This window comes from Lissotriton vulgaris, chromosome 2_1 (genome assembly GCF_964263255.1).
Source record: "Lissotriton vulgaris chromosome 2_1, aLisVul1.2, whole genome shotgun sequence".
In the NCBI taxonomy this organism is placed as follows: domain Eukaryota; kingdom Metazoa; phylum Chordata; class Amphibia; order Caudata; family Salamandridae; genus Lissotriton; species Lissotriton vulgaris.
Genome location: NC_141687.1, coordinates 335,318,827 through 335,333,760, shown reverse-complemented (window position 1 = coordinate 335,333,760; position 14,934 = coordinate 335,318,827). Strand labels below are relative to the sequence as shown.

Genomic DNA, 14,934 nt, shown 5'->3' with positions numbered 1-14,934 from the left:
TCGTGCCCGGCTGTCCCCTTACACTTCAGGGGGTAGGAGCGTCGTCTCCGGGTCGCCCAGGGTGCCGAAAACAGGAGAATTAGCGGGATTCCGCGCGGAGCTGCGAGCTCACGCCGCCATCCCGATCGGCGTCCAAGCCACGCCCCCAAGTTTGAGAATAGGTTGAGATTGTTTCGGCCCCAAGACTTCTAATCATTCGCTTTACCAGATAAAACTGGGAACTCCGAGCACCAGCAATCCTGAGGAAAACTTCGGAGGGAACCAGCTACTAGATGGTTCGATTAATCCTTCGCCCTTATACCCAGGTCGGACGACCAATTTACACATTGGGACCGCTACGGACCGCCACCAGAGTTTCCTCTGGCATCGCCCTGCCCATGCATAGTTCACCATCTTTCAGGTTCTATCATGCTCCACCTCCCCGAAAGAGCGGGCGAGACGGGCCAGTGGTGCGTATGCCGCTCGAAGCGTGGCAGGATCCCACCTCACCCGCATGCGCCGGCCCTCACCTTCATTGCACCACAAGGTTTTGCTCGGCCCTCCGACTCACGCACGTGTTAGACTCCTTGTCCGTGTTTCAAGACGAGTCGGTGGGTAACCAACATCGCCGCAGACCTCTGCCGCCCGGCATGGGACTCCCCGCCCGGCGGCGCAACGCGGTCGGGGTGTACTGAGAACAGTCCGCCCCAGTCGACAGTCTCGCTGGGAGCAGGGGGCCCGTTACCCCTTCAACCGCCCCGGTGCGCCCCAAGGAGCGTCCGGGGATGGGTGCCTGGAAGAGTAAGCGAAGGCGGTCGAATCTCCCTCGTCCACGCGGACACAGTGAAAATTCTGCCAGGGCGGCTGTAACACCCTCAGCCGGAACAGAGGGCCTCCTGCCACCCCTAAGCCTTCCCAGCCAACCCGGAGCCAGTCGCAGCGCATGTTGAATCCTCTGGGCAGACTGCACGGACCCCACCCATTGAACTCTCTCTTCAAAGTTCTTTTCAGCTTTCCCTTACGGTACTTGTTGGCTATCGGTCTCGCACCCGTATTTAGCCTCAGATGGAGTTTACCACCCACTGTGGGCTGCATTCCCAAGCAATCCAACTCCATGAAGACCCGATACCGGCCTAACACCGTCCGCACCGGCCGCTGGGCGGGGATTCGACGCTGGGCTCTTCCCTCTTCACTCGCCCTTACTGGGGGAATCCTGGTTAGTTTCCTTTCCTCCGCTTAGTAATATGCTTAAATTCAGCGGGTCGCCGCGTCTCATCTGAGGTCGTAGTCGGAAGAATAATGCCAGAGCGTCAAAGAGGGTTGCCGGTGAGGGCCAGGCCTCTGCCGGAGCAGGGGCCTGGCGTCCCAGCAGCACGCGCCCTCCTTCCCTTGATTGGATCTGGAGGGGCTTCGCCCTACCTGGGAAGCCGGCCGCAGAGGTAAGCGCCCGAAGCACGTGCGCGCAGGCAGCCGGTGGGACACCACAGACAGCCTCGCGCAGCACGCAGCCAGGCATCCTATGTATCGGGCCCGGGCAGACTGGGCGCCAGACCCCTTTCTCGGCGTACCTCCGCGGCAGGACCCGGGCGAAGGACCCTTCCACCGGCTATCGGGGGTCTGACCTTGTGGGGGGACGAAGGGGAAGTGGAGCTAACCCTGCGACGGCACCAGCCGCATCCCGGGGAAATCCAGTGGCGAATGACGATCGAGCGACCCTCAGACAGGCATAGCCCCGGTAGGAACCCGGGGCCGCAAGGTGCCAACAGCCCCTTCTCTGTCAGGCCGCCCTGCCGCGCGAGAAGGGCCGCTCCTCAGTCGTCCAGAACCCGGGCAGGCCGGTACTCGGGCGCGGGAGGGCCCAGCCGGCTCCGGGGACTTTCGAGGGAGGGGTGGTACCAGCCCGGGTATGCACTGCCATTCGGTTTACTTGGGTAAACTTGGGTTCCGTCTCGGAGAGGGACAGGGAACGGGGCCACCCCCCATCCCCCGTCCCTCACGCGTTGGTCAGGCCCTCCAAAGAATCGGTCCTGACCGGAGCGCCCCATGCAGCCGCGGACCGCTCCGCCGGCCGGGGCATGCCATGGCAGGGCTGGGCCCTATGCCTAGGGTGCATGCTTGCAGGAGGCGGCCAAGGGCTTCCGGCTGGCGCCGGCAGTCGCTCGGGCTGCTCCGCCATTAATGATCCTTCCGCAGGTTCACCCACGGAAACCTTGTTACGACTTTTACTTCCTCTAGATAGTCAAGTTTGATCGTCTTCTTGGCGCTCCGCCAGGGCCGTTGCCGACCCCGGCGGGCCGATCCGAGGACCTCACTAAACCATCCAATTGGTAGTCGCGACGGGTGGTGTGTACAAAGGGCAGGGACTTAATCAAAGTGAGCTTATGACCTGCACTTACTGGGAATTCCTCATTCATGGGAAATAATTGCAATCCCCAACCCCTATAACAAACAGTGTTTAGCGGGTTACCCACACCTGTCGGCGAAGGGTAGACACATGCTGATCCGTTAAGTGTAGCGCTCGTCTAAGGGCATCACAGACCTGTTATTGCTCGATCTCATGTGGCTGAACGCCACTCGTCCCTCTAAGAAGTTGGACGCCGACCGCTGGGGGTCACGTAACTAGTTAGCATGGAGGAGTCTCGTTCTTTATCGGAATTAACGAGACAAATCGCTCCACCAACTAAGAACGGCCATGCACCACCACCCACAGAATCGAGAAAGAGCTATCAATCTATCAATACTTTCCGTGTCCAAGCCGGGTGGGGTTTCCCTGTTGAGTCAAATTAAGCCACAGGCTGCACTCCTGGTGGTGCCCTTCTGTCAATTCCTTTAGGTTTTAGCTTTGCAACCATACTCCCCCCGGAACCCAAAGACTTTGGTTTCCCGGAAGCTGCTTGGTGGGTCATGGGAATAACGCCGCCGGATTGCTAGTCGGCATCGTTTATGGTCGGAACTACGACTGTATCTAATCGTCTTCGAACCTCTGACTTTCATTCTTTTTGGTTCGTCTTGTGCCGGTCTAAGAATTTCACCTCTAGCAGCACAGTACGAATGCCCCCTGCCGTCCCTCTTAATCATGGCCGCATGGCTTAATCATGGCCGCAGTTCCGAAAACCAACAAAATAGAACCGGAGTCCTATTTCATTATTCCTAGCTGAAGTATTCAGGCGACCAGGCTGTTTTGAACACTCTAATTTTTTCAAAGTAAATGTTTCGGACCTCCAAGACACACAGTCAATAGCATCAAGGGGGCCCCAACAGGCAGGGGCTGGGACAAGCGGTAGCTCGCTTCGCGGCGGACCGCCAGCTCGATCCCAAGATCCAACTACGAGCTTTTTAACTGCAGCAACTTTAATATACGCTATTGGTGCTGGAATTACTGCGGCTACTGGCACCAGACTTGCCCTCCAATGGATCCTCGTTAAATGATTTAAAGTGTACTTATTCCAATTACAGGGCCTCAAAAGAGTCCTGTATTTTTATTTTTCGTCACTAACTCCCCGAGTCGGGAGAGGGTAATTTGCACGCCTGCTGCCTTCCTTGGATGTAGTAGCCATTTCTCAGGCTCCACTCCGGAATCGAACTCTGACTCCCCATTACCCGTGGTCACCATGGTAGGCACAGAAAGTACCATCGAAAGTTGATAGGGCAGACATCCGAATGTATTGTCGCCGTCACGGAATGTGCGATCAGCCTGAGGTTATCTAGAGTCACCAAAGCGGCCGGGCGAGCCCGTATTTGTCTTAGTCTAATAAATGCACGTATCCCGGGAGGTCAGCGCTCGTCGGCATGTATTAGCTCAAGAATTACCACAGTTATCCAAGAAACAGATGGAGCGATCAAAGGAACCATAACTGATTTAATGAGCCATTCGCAGTTTCACTGTACCGGCTGTGTATACTTACACGTGCATGGCTTAATCTTTGAGACAAGCATATGCTACTGGCAGGATCAACCAGGTAGTCGTACATGCTGACGGGGTGGTGGGCCGCGTGCCCATCTCCCTGACCGGCAATCTTTGCACACCCCTCCATCTCTCAGGAGCCTGCTAGGGGCAGGAGCCCACCCGCCTGGGCGGGAGGGCTCACTGGAAAGGTGTGGAGAGGTGCGGTCGCATGGGCACCGGCAGGCCCAACCGTCTTCCCCGGGAGGGAGAGGCGGGCCGAGGCGCAGCCTGAGTGAGACGCAGGGGTGCCGGAGCGAGACGGCGGCGGCACTCCTCGGAACAGTTGTTCCGAGCTGCTGTGGAAATGTGCTGGGCAGAGAGGGGTGACAGTGTGGCGCGCGGGGCCTGCAGACCTGCAGGGCATGCCTGGCACCACCTGACCCCTTCCGCCCAGGTCAGACCACTGGGGGGCACGAGCTGCCTGGGCCACTAGGCCATCGCTTTGCTGGGTAAAGGGTCTCCCGCCAGGTGGCAGGCCCTCGAGTCGGACGGTCCATGTGGGGTGGAAGCTCTTTCCTTGAAACAGCAGCCGAGGCTAGCCAAGCAGTCCATCCTGAAACGGATCGAGAGTGCCCAATCGATCAGAGTACAGCTGGGGCATCCCTTGGAAGGCCACCCTGCGCAGGGGGTATGCTGGCTTAGCATCCCCTGCCTGCCCCCAGAGCAAGCAGACTCAGAGAAAAAGGACCATCGGCAAGGGGCTGAGAGGCAGGTGCGTACCCAGGCCCCTAGGGGGCCGTGGCGGGCAGGCCCGGGTGCCGCCTTACCCCTTCTCAGAATCGCCGGACCTCACAGAGGTCTGACTGAGCAAACTCGGAGAAAAAGGAACATCAGCAAGGGGCTGAGAGGCATGGGCGTACCGGGACCCTAGGGGCCGCGGCAGGCGGGCCAGTGAAGGGGCTCAGCGACAGGTGCGTACCGGGGCCTTTGGGGGCTCTGGCGGGCAGGCCCCGGTGCTGCCTTCCCCCATTTTAGCATCACCGGACCTCACGGAGGTCTGCCTGAGCAAACTCAGAGAAAAAGGACCATCGGCAAGGGGCTGAGAGGCAGGTGCGTATTTGGGTCCCTGGGGAACCCTGGCGGGCGGGAGGGCTCGGGTACCGCATTACCACATCTCAGCATCACCGGACCTCACAGCGGTCTGACTGAAGAAAAACTCGGAGAAAAAGGACCAGTTGGAAGGCAGGTGGAACCCGGGCCTCCGGGGGCCCCGGCGGGGGGGGGGGCAGGGTGCTGCCTTCCCCCGTCTCAGCATCGCAGGACCTCACAGAGGTCTGCCTGAGCAAACTCGGAGAAAAAGGACCATCGGGAAGGAGCTGAGAGGCAGGTGTGTACCCGGGCCCCTGGGGGCCCCAGTGGGCAGGCCTGGGTTCTGCCTTCCCCTGTTTCAGAATCGCTGGACCTGTCAGAGGTCTGACTGACCCTCTCCCTAGTAATCCAGAGGAAAATGACTCCCCTTTCTTGTAATACGTGCACATGAGGTGACAGAGGGTACCCAAGGGGCAAAAGTACCCGACCTCCTGGAGCCCTCACTGGGATTAGGGAGGCAAAAAATGACCCCACATAGGGACTTCCAGGAAAGCCCGGTCATCTGGTCACCACATAGGAAAGAATTGGGTGTGACCAGATGGCCGAGGGGATCGGTGAGATCAGATGGCCGAGGGGAAAGGTGCGACCAGATAGCCGGGCAGTAAAAGGAAGCCATCTGGTCATTCTGTGCCCCAACGAAAGAGTGAGCGGGCGCCGGGGCATGGGGGACCCCGGATGCCCAGGGCCCCAGCCATGAAGGCTGCAAGGGGGACCCGACGGGCCTTCCAACCCGGGGCCCGCAGACACCTTGACAAGCAGAGGAAGCCTGCACGGGACCGACAGACCCCTATCCTGGCCCTTGGTGGAGCAGCAGGCCAGAGGACGGGACCCAGGCCTGGAGCACCCAATCCGGGGCCCGACGGGTCCCTGGATCCAGCAGGGGCTCTGAGGCCTGGAGGCGCAGGGGACGCCTCCCGGGCCCTCCGGATCCTGTCCTTAGCACCCTGCCACACGGCAGGACCGAGGACGGAGCCCGGGGTGGGGGGGCCGCCCTCCCCAGGGCCCTTAGGCGCCCGGCTGGATCTCCTGAACCCAGCCAAGAAAGGAGATGTTCCCCTGGCACAACTGAGCCCCGTCCTGGGCCTTTGGATGTGCGGCAGGCTGGGGGATGCGGCCCAGGGTCGGAGCACCCATCCCTGGGCCCGGCGAGGCCCCTGGAACCACCTGGGGCTCCCAGGCCCAGAGGCGCAGGAGAAACTTCCCCGGGCCCGCCGGACAACATCCCGGGCACCCTGCCACGCAGCAGGACCGAGGACGGAGCCCGGGGTGGGGAGGCCGCCCTCCCCTGGGCCCTCAGGGGCCCCAGCCGGAGCTCCTGAACCCAGCCAAGCAAGGGGAGGCTCCCGGGCACAACGGAACCCTGTCCTGGGCCTTTGGCAGTGTGGCAGGCTGGGGAACGGGGCCCAGGGCCGGAGCACCCGACCCGGGCCCGGCAGGTCCCCTGGACCCAGCCGGGGCTCCCAGGCCCAGAGCCGCAGGGGATGCCTCCCCGGACTCGCCTGACCCCATCCTGGGCACCCTGCCACGCAGCAGGACCAAGGACGGAGCCCGGGGTGGGAAGGCCAACCTCCCCGGGACCTCAGGAGCCCCAGCCAGAGCTCCCAAACCCAGCCAAGCAAGGGGAGGCTCCCAGGGCACAACGGAACCCCGTGGTGGTCCTCCACCAGTATCATGCATGCTGGAACAACCATCAAGCTTTTAGCATACAGCCACTGCATGCCATTATCCTGATATGGGTTTGTTGCAAGCCTTGCCCACATGTGGTGGTGATGTCGGTGCAATATCATTATACTTCTATACAGCAGCATGAATCAAGGCATGTGACACATCTCTGTGCTAAAATGAGCTGAAAAAACTTTCTTTAGACCCACCTGTTGTTGTGTGGCCTTTCTATACAATATGGGCTCTGAGGAGGGTGGACCCTAGTGTCACACTCTGATGGTGTTGGTAAGTTTATATAGCTTACTCTTTAGCCCCCATTTACTTCGTCAAGGTGTCTCACTCTCTTGCATACTTCTTGGGCCCCATATCTTAATGTGAGTGTTTGTTATTTTGTGTTAAATACTCCTCTTTTGCCAAGACATGACATTTCTGGGGACAAGCAAAGTAAGGAATCCATTGGTTCCTGTGTGGGAAGCGCTGTCCTTACTTCCAAATCGTCAATAAAGTTTACCTCGGAAGTCTAAACGGAGTTCTGTTGGCTTTACTGAGGGACTCGCTATCCTTATCTCCCATTCCTGAAGCGTTGGATAGCGTAGGGGTAAAAATTACTATTCCCACTCCAGTGAGTGCAACGGTAGGGAAAGCGTTGGAGAGCGTAGGGGTAAAAATTACTATTCCTACTCCAGAGAGTGCAACAGTAGGGAAAGCGTTGGATAGCGTAGGGTTAAAAATTACTTTTCCCACTCCAGTGAGTGCAATAGTAGGGAAAGTAAATACTTCATATATAAATATAAATAACAAATATTAATACCAATTACAAAATAATTAAAATATTTTACAATTTTATAAAATATATTAATTAATCAATTAAAATAACAAATAAAAATTAACTATTAAGAAGAATCACCTACTAATACTAATTATTTACCAATTGCCAATAAATTAATTTACAATATAAAAATAAATAAAAATTAGACACAAAAAAATATTTTAAAAATGTAATTACTTACAATTAAATTACTTCCCAAGCTCTTCCCCTATAAACACACAACCCACTACAGAAAATAATGTAATAAAAATAACATATTTATTAATTAATCATTTACAATAAATTACAAATTATATTTTAATAAATTACCAATTAATAATTAATTAACAATTAATTCTAAATAAATAACAATAATAAAATAACATATTTAATTAATTATAATTACTTCTCACCCTATTCCCCTATAAACCCACAACCCGCTACAGAAAATAAAAAACTAAAATTAACATATTTATCAAATAATCAATTAAAATTCATTACCAATTATATTTTAATTATTTACAAAGTAATTATTTATTCACAATTATTTCCCAAAAAATACCAATAAATAAAATAACATATTTAATTATTTATAATTAAATTACTTCCCACCCTATTCCCCTATAAACCCACAACAGAAAATAAATTACTAAAATTAACATATTTATCAATTAAAATTAATTACCAATTATATTTTAATTAATTACCAATTAATAATTAATTGACAATTAATTTTAAATAAATACCAATAAATAAAATAACATATTCAATTCATTATAATTAAATTACTTCCCACCCTATTCCCCTATAAACCCACAACAGAAAATAAATTACTAAAATTAACATATTTATCAATTAATCATTTAAAATAATTACCAATTATATTTTAATTAATTACCAATAAATAATTAATTAACAATTAATACTAAATAAATACCAATAAATAAAATAACATATTTAATTAATTATAATTAAATTACTTCCCACCCTATTCCCCTATAAACCCACAACCCACTACAGAAAATAAAATACTAAAATTAACATATTTATCAATTAATCATTTAAAATTATTTACCAATTATATTTTAGTTAATTACCAATTAATAATTAATTAACAATTGATTCTAAATAAATAACAATACATAAAATAACATATTTAATTAATTATAATTAAATTACTTCCCACCCTATTCCCCTATAAACCCACAACCCGCTACATAATTATATTACACAAAAATTAAAAATGAATGCTAACTTACCTTAAATTCGATATTATTGTTGTCTATATTCTGTCTAGTCGATATTATGTCCATTCTATATTTTCTATTCGATATTATGTCCATTCTATTCGATATAAAAAATTTCTAGTCGATATTTTGGTAGTCTATATTCTGTCTAGTCGATATTATGTCTGTTCTATATTTTGTACTCGATATTATGTCTAGTCCATAATAAAAACTCGATATTTTGACTCTATACCACTGCAAGGGCTTTCTCTAAATTGGCCCTGTCAATTTCACGCAGTTTTTCAGCAGCCTCCTGCTGAGAAACCTTTCATATTTCATTATATATTGCATATAGGAAGCATTTTTGATGTGCCTTACATGGACCTAATTAAAGGTCCTGGAGTACTAGATCATCAGATAAAAGGGGCAAGGGTTGTTCCACATGGGACAGTGTTGAGGTTTTTAGCCGCTCAAGGCACAGCTTCCCAACACTGTAAGTTGTCACCACCCGTGAATGTTCAGAGTGCAAGTACCATATGTCAGGTCTGTTTGTTCTAAATCCCTCTATGTTATCTAGGAATCGTGCCTGACATCCATTTGTGTGTAATGGCCAAGCTAACCATCATTCCAATTGGGGTCTTATGAATTGTATGTACCATTACACAGCATAGTATTCAATGTATCTTCATTGCATGCTGTAAACTATTGCCAGTTTTCAAAGCATGCACATGTGGGAATTTGTGGTGTGTTATAATCTTTCATCTTGGCTAATCCAAGACAAGTTGTTTGCTGCACAGTTTTGGTCAGAAAAATCATTTGTTCTGGTATTAGGCATGCCGTAAGCAAGGCCTTGAACCTGCCAATCGTTTGTCTCCCAAATAGATTTTACATTTATTGTGTCCTACCAAAAGTCAAAACCTTGTACAGACAGTTCTGAAAGAAAATAATCAGAATAAATAAACTTGGTATCAGTTAACATATTTTTCTTGGCAGGTGCTGGTGCAAGCCTATAATATTAGGAGGCTGGGTCAAATGTATTGTAACTAGAAAAATAAGCAAACTTCTGAGCAAATGTTTTTGAACTACCCCATGGTGATGTCGGACAATGTTCACATTGAGTGTAATTGTAAACAGCACGTGGAATACTAGCTTTACGTAGAAAATGATGACCGTAATACTGAAAACAAAACATTTCATCGTAATTGGCTGTACCATCATACAATTCTTCAGAAGAAAACAGTAGAATGCTCTAGATCTTCTAGAATTTCATGCACTGTATCAATGCCCCAATCATTAGAAACAGTACTAGGGGTAATGACGTCATTCACAAATATTTTGAACAGATATAGAATTTGTAAAAGTTCAATGGGGCCATACACATCATACAATACCCTATCTCAAACAATCCCATAAGGAACTGGAAAAGCTGAAATGTTCACCAGGAAAAGGTCTCTTTGTTCACGGTGTGATGACGCATTTGGTTTGAGAAACACGTTCACCAGTTGCACTGCACTGCAGAGCGTTCTTGGGAGATAGTGCCCATTTAGGAGTTTTGGTGCGGTGAGTGAGTTAACCCATTGTGTCCAACGTGGATATAGTGCCAGTAGCGTTTGGAATGCTTTCTCTGGTGACGGTCTCTAAGGTCGCAAAACACATTTCAGCATTGGTGTATAGATGTGATTTAAATGGAATTGGTACTGTCACCTTCATTGACTGTGCTGTATGTGTACCCTGATGTTTCTGCAATGATTTGGATCACCAAGTTTGTTGTGTTTAAACGTGTGTGTTAAGTGTTTTGAAGCTATCATGTCAGTGTGTATGGAACATAAGATATTTGTATGTTCCTGAGTCCCATGTGTACTTGAAAAATCTTGACGTATTAGGCAGTAGAAAGGTTTAACCCATTCAGCGTAATCTGGAATTTTAGTTCTGCCAAAACGTAGAAATCCCAATACGGATGGAAATCTCTTCAATGTAGTTGGTGGTTGAAGTAGCACACACTTCTCTTTATAGTTCATATCTCAGAAAAAGGACATTGAGATGGGCAATTTTGAATTTTTTAAAATTACATTTATTAGCCATGTAAGCAAACCCTAAAACTATGTGATCCACTCTTCTCCAGTGCTCCGAAAAGGCCTCATCCGTTAAGTAAATATCATCAATATAGGACAATGCCTGGTCATCAAACGTTTGTAGTAGCTCTGTTACTCTGTCTAAAAACAGCCCAGGCCTATTCTTATACCTTTGGGGTTATCGACAGAACTGCTTCTGAGAGCCGAGTGCATTGAATGTAGTCAGACATCTGCTTCCAAGCCCTATATTTTTGGCAGAAAAATCCATTTGAGATTTCAAGAGTTGTTTTGTATTTCTTGACACTATGATGTACCAACAGCAATGTACCAACTTTGGTGAAAAACTTCAGCTAATTTAGAAGTTAGTTTGAACTGTGTACTGCATTTACCAGGATGCCAAGGGGCAAACTGTGCTGGGACTTTGAGGCAATGTGTTCCCAACCCCCATTCTGTTTAAAAGGCTCCCTTGAGCCAGCAAGCTGACGAGCTTTGGAGATGCACTTGTGTGCCTGCGAGTGGTACTGTGACCTGAGAGAAACTTGGCAGCATTTCCAGCAGCCCCAGATGATTTTCCTCTGCTCTCTAATGCTGCTGCTCTCTACTGATAGTGGGCTCAACCCAGAAATACATGTCTAGAGCTATGTCTGCACCAACTTTGGTGAAAAACTCCAGGTAATTTTGAATTAAGTTTGAACTGTGACCTGAGAGAAACTTGGCAGCATTTCCAGCAACCCCAGATGATTTTTCTTTGCTCTCTAATACTGCTGCTCTCTACTGATGACTGGCTCAATCCAGAAACACGTGTCTAGAGATATACAGCAATGTCTGCACCAACTTTGGTGAAAAACTCCAGGTAATTTTGAAGTAAGTTTGAACTGTGTACTGCATTTACCAGGATGCAAAGGGGCGAACTGTGCTGGGACTGTGAGACAGTGTGCTCCCAACCCCCATTCAGTTGCTTAGAGTTATCCTTTTCAGAATTACTCTTCAATTGTGGTTCCCTAGATCTAGCTCCCAAATGATCTCTACCGAGCGTAACATACGTTTCTGTGATCATTTTAGGTATTTTGCGCTCTTGCTGTGCAGAAGCCACATTCCATGTACACTGGCATATAAACAATGCTGCTGTGTCCCCCTTTATGTTACTTAACATAATGGTGGATTCTGCTGCAAAATTGCCCATCAGTTCCATCCCCAAGTCCAGGGCAGGTGCTGCACGTACTCATTCTGGATCTGTTTCAGCAGTTCAGGCAAAAAAGCCAATGAGGGGGTACCATGTGTTCTGGTATATGCGGAAGCAAAGACTGTTCCCTAAGTTCTGCAGTCTTCCACAGGGGGAGCCATTTCCATCGGCAAGCTAACGGTTAAAATTATGTGTTTTTCCTACAGACTTGTATGGGGAAAAACCGCCTCAAGCTGACTTGTTTTTGTGCAATCCAGAACGGAATCGCCTCCCGTCTGACAGGAGCCTTTCCCATGACTGCATATAGCATTTGTGGGCAAATGTCTGGGGTAGCCAGTAAGTGTTAATGTTTGCTTAATAAACTGTGTTAAGCATCTGTATATTGTTACTAGATCTTTATATGGTATGCCCACCTCTGCTGATGATAAATTATTAACATTAGGATGCAGTGTGTGGCCGGCTAAGACTGGCCATGTTGCTCCTTCATTGCTGGGAGGACTGAATCTAACATTTGCTGTTGTTTGTGGAAGGGTGCCGTTAAACCAATTTATGTTTCTTGGTATGTGAGAAGTATCTCAATTCCTTCTTATGATATATAATTGTCTGGCTCTTCATTCTCTTTGTAAGTGTCAAATAACTGTGTGGTGCCATTTGCACGTGGGAATGTATCCAGGGATAGAAGACCTCTGTCCTAACAACTTTGTGAGCCTCAGTCACGAAGACTACCCTCCCCGCCTGTAGCTACAAGACCATGTTTTAGTAATTTCTGAGCAACTGCATGTCTGCAGCTCTTAGCGATGTTAAGTGCTGCTGCATCATCACCTCAAGACATTTTAAAGAATGTCTCAATAAATTACAGAGAGGGTAACACAATGGGAATAGATTCTTTAAAGGTTCAAGCTTGAACAACCTATAGCCAATACATAAGAGTTACCTACTCAGCTGAGGAAGATAGTCCCTACCACTATGGACGTCTCCAGATAGGAGGTTCATAGGGGTCTTCGAGAAAAGCATGATGGAACTACCCAGGCGATCCATTGAATAATAAATAATTCTACAAATGTTGGTGGCGCCATGTCGTAGTTTCTCATTTCCCAGTAGGAACTGCTTGTTTGTTGTGCAACATAAATGTAGGGATGGTGCTACACTGATTCCATGTACCCCGCAGGATAAGCAGTCCTAAAGATCAGCTAGCCCATAGTCCAACCCTATGTACACCTAGATGGTTAGCAAACGGTTTTGTCAACCGCAGAACATGACAACTCTGACCTCTCCCAGGGATCTTGGTACCAGATCTAGAACCCATTCGCTCAGTCACTCATGCTCTCTTTCTCTCAGAGAAATATACCAGAAATACACTGTGGGGCGTTTTCAATATTCATTGAACCAAAGTGATTCTTGCATAAGATATGTGTGCTGCAAGGATCAATAGACAAAAGCAGATGAAAGTAATTAGCAATATCAGGACAATGAACAGTATAAAAAGTTCCACCATCTTGCTAAGACAATATATATATATGCAGGCATATAAAAAATATATATGTATGTGTAGATAGGTAAATAACTAGTGTAGTCCTACAACGCGTCCCCTAACTTCAATGCCTTCTGTGTATGCATGTGTTCTGCCAGAAATTCCCCTTCGGATGATCCAATTCCATTACCTGAAGGGAGAGACTGTCGGTCCTCGTCGTGGTAATTGATTGGCCACACCTCATCGAGGGATCAGCAAGCGGCTGGGCTGAGACGTCAGTGTGTGGTGACCTCGCAAATGCCAGTGAGTGCTCCTCTGCCTCAGCCGGAAATGCTTTTTTATTTATAACAGAAAGCATCCTTGTCCTGGACCTAGAGTCTTGTCAGGCCGCCATTGTTTATGTGCTGTATATAGCTATGTTGCAGCATGAACAAAAACAATCGTATTTGCACAATGTTTGTATAGACATTGTACATGATGTTCTAGGTATCATGATAGTGTTCTTGTGAAGTTGATTTTGTAAGCAAGTATAGGTTCATGGAAACTAATCCGCGCTGTCATGAACGCAAATGTGTGTCAAAAGTCAATGTGTGAGAGTGAAGGCAACTTAGAAAAAAAAACGTGTGTATGTAAAACTGCAGTTTTTCCCTCTAGGCCTAACCGGGACACATACCGCCAGAGCAGCATAAATTAGGTTTTATGCAGCATTGTGAAACCTAATTAGATTGGTATCCCAGGTTACTTGCAGGACTGCTATGTTCTTTGAGCTCAAACTCCTGCTGAATGATGATACTATTTAGAGATTGTACCCTGGCTGTATCGCAGGACTGCTAAGCTATTCGTTCGTATTGGTGAGCTTCGTTTTTGTTAGTTTACTCCCATATGGGTCCCTTAGAATTTTGGCGAGCGTCTAAATGCATGTAACAGTTGCCTCCATTTGCCCCGATGGGTTCTCTTCTGTGTGTAAAAGCCCTCTTTGCTTTACTGATGCCTCACTATTTTATTTATTCTGGTCCCACCATTTATTTTTGTAGCACCATATTCCATGGGATGTTATAAAGCGGGAGGAGGAGCCAGCCCCACCATGGCCGCTTGGAGCTGTTGCACAGTAGTGTACCCTCTTTTCAACCTCCTGAACAGCGTTCCGCCGCATTGCTTTTCTTACTAAAGCAACGATTCCGCCACCAGAATACAAGAGGATCTCCTGAAAATAAATTTGACCCTTATCCGATGGAGCATCACTGAGATATCCGAGCAAACTGCAAAATCGGCACCCCTGGGCTCGTCTGTCCCGAGAAAGAGGAGCAGCTTAAGAACAGCACCTTCGCTCACCATGAGAACAGCGTTCCTCCAGGAGTGACATGGCTGAGGCGCAGTTAGAAGCCCGCCAGTACAGAGGGGGCACTCCCAACGCTGGGAGGAGATAACACCGATCCCAGAAGAATCCCGCCCGCCATTGCAGACACTCACCGCGAGACGAAATATGGTGAGCGGGGGC

General features: G+C 48.5%; 1 pseudogene; it reads right to left on the bottom strand.

The window, feature by feature from the left end:
* Nucleotides 1–2,155: 2,155 nt before the first annotated feature.
* On the bottom strand, nt 2,156–3,941 carry LOC147730293 (18S ribosomal RNA; annotated as a pseudogene).
* Between the last annotated feature and the right edge of the window lie 10,993 nt (nt 3,942–14,934).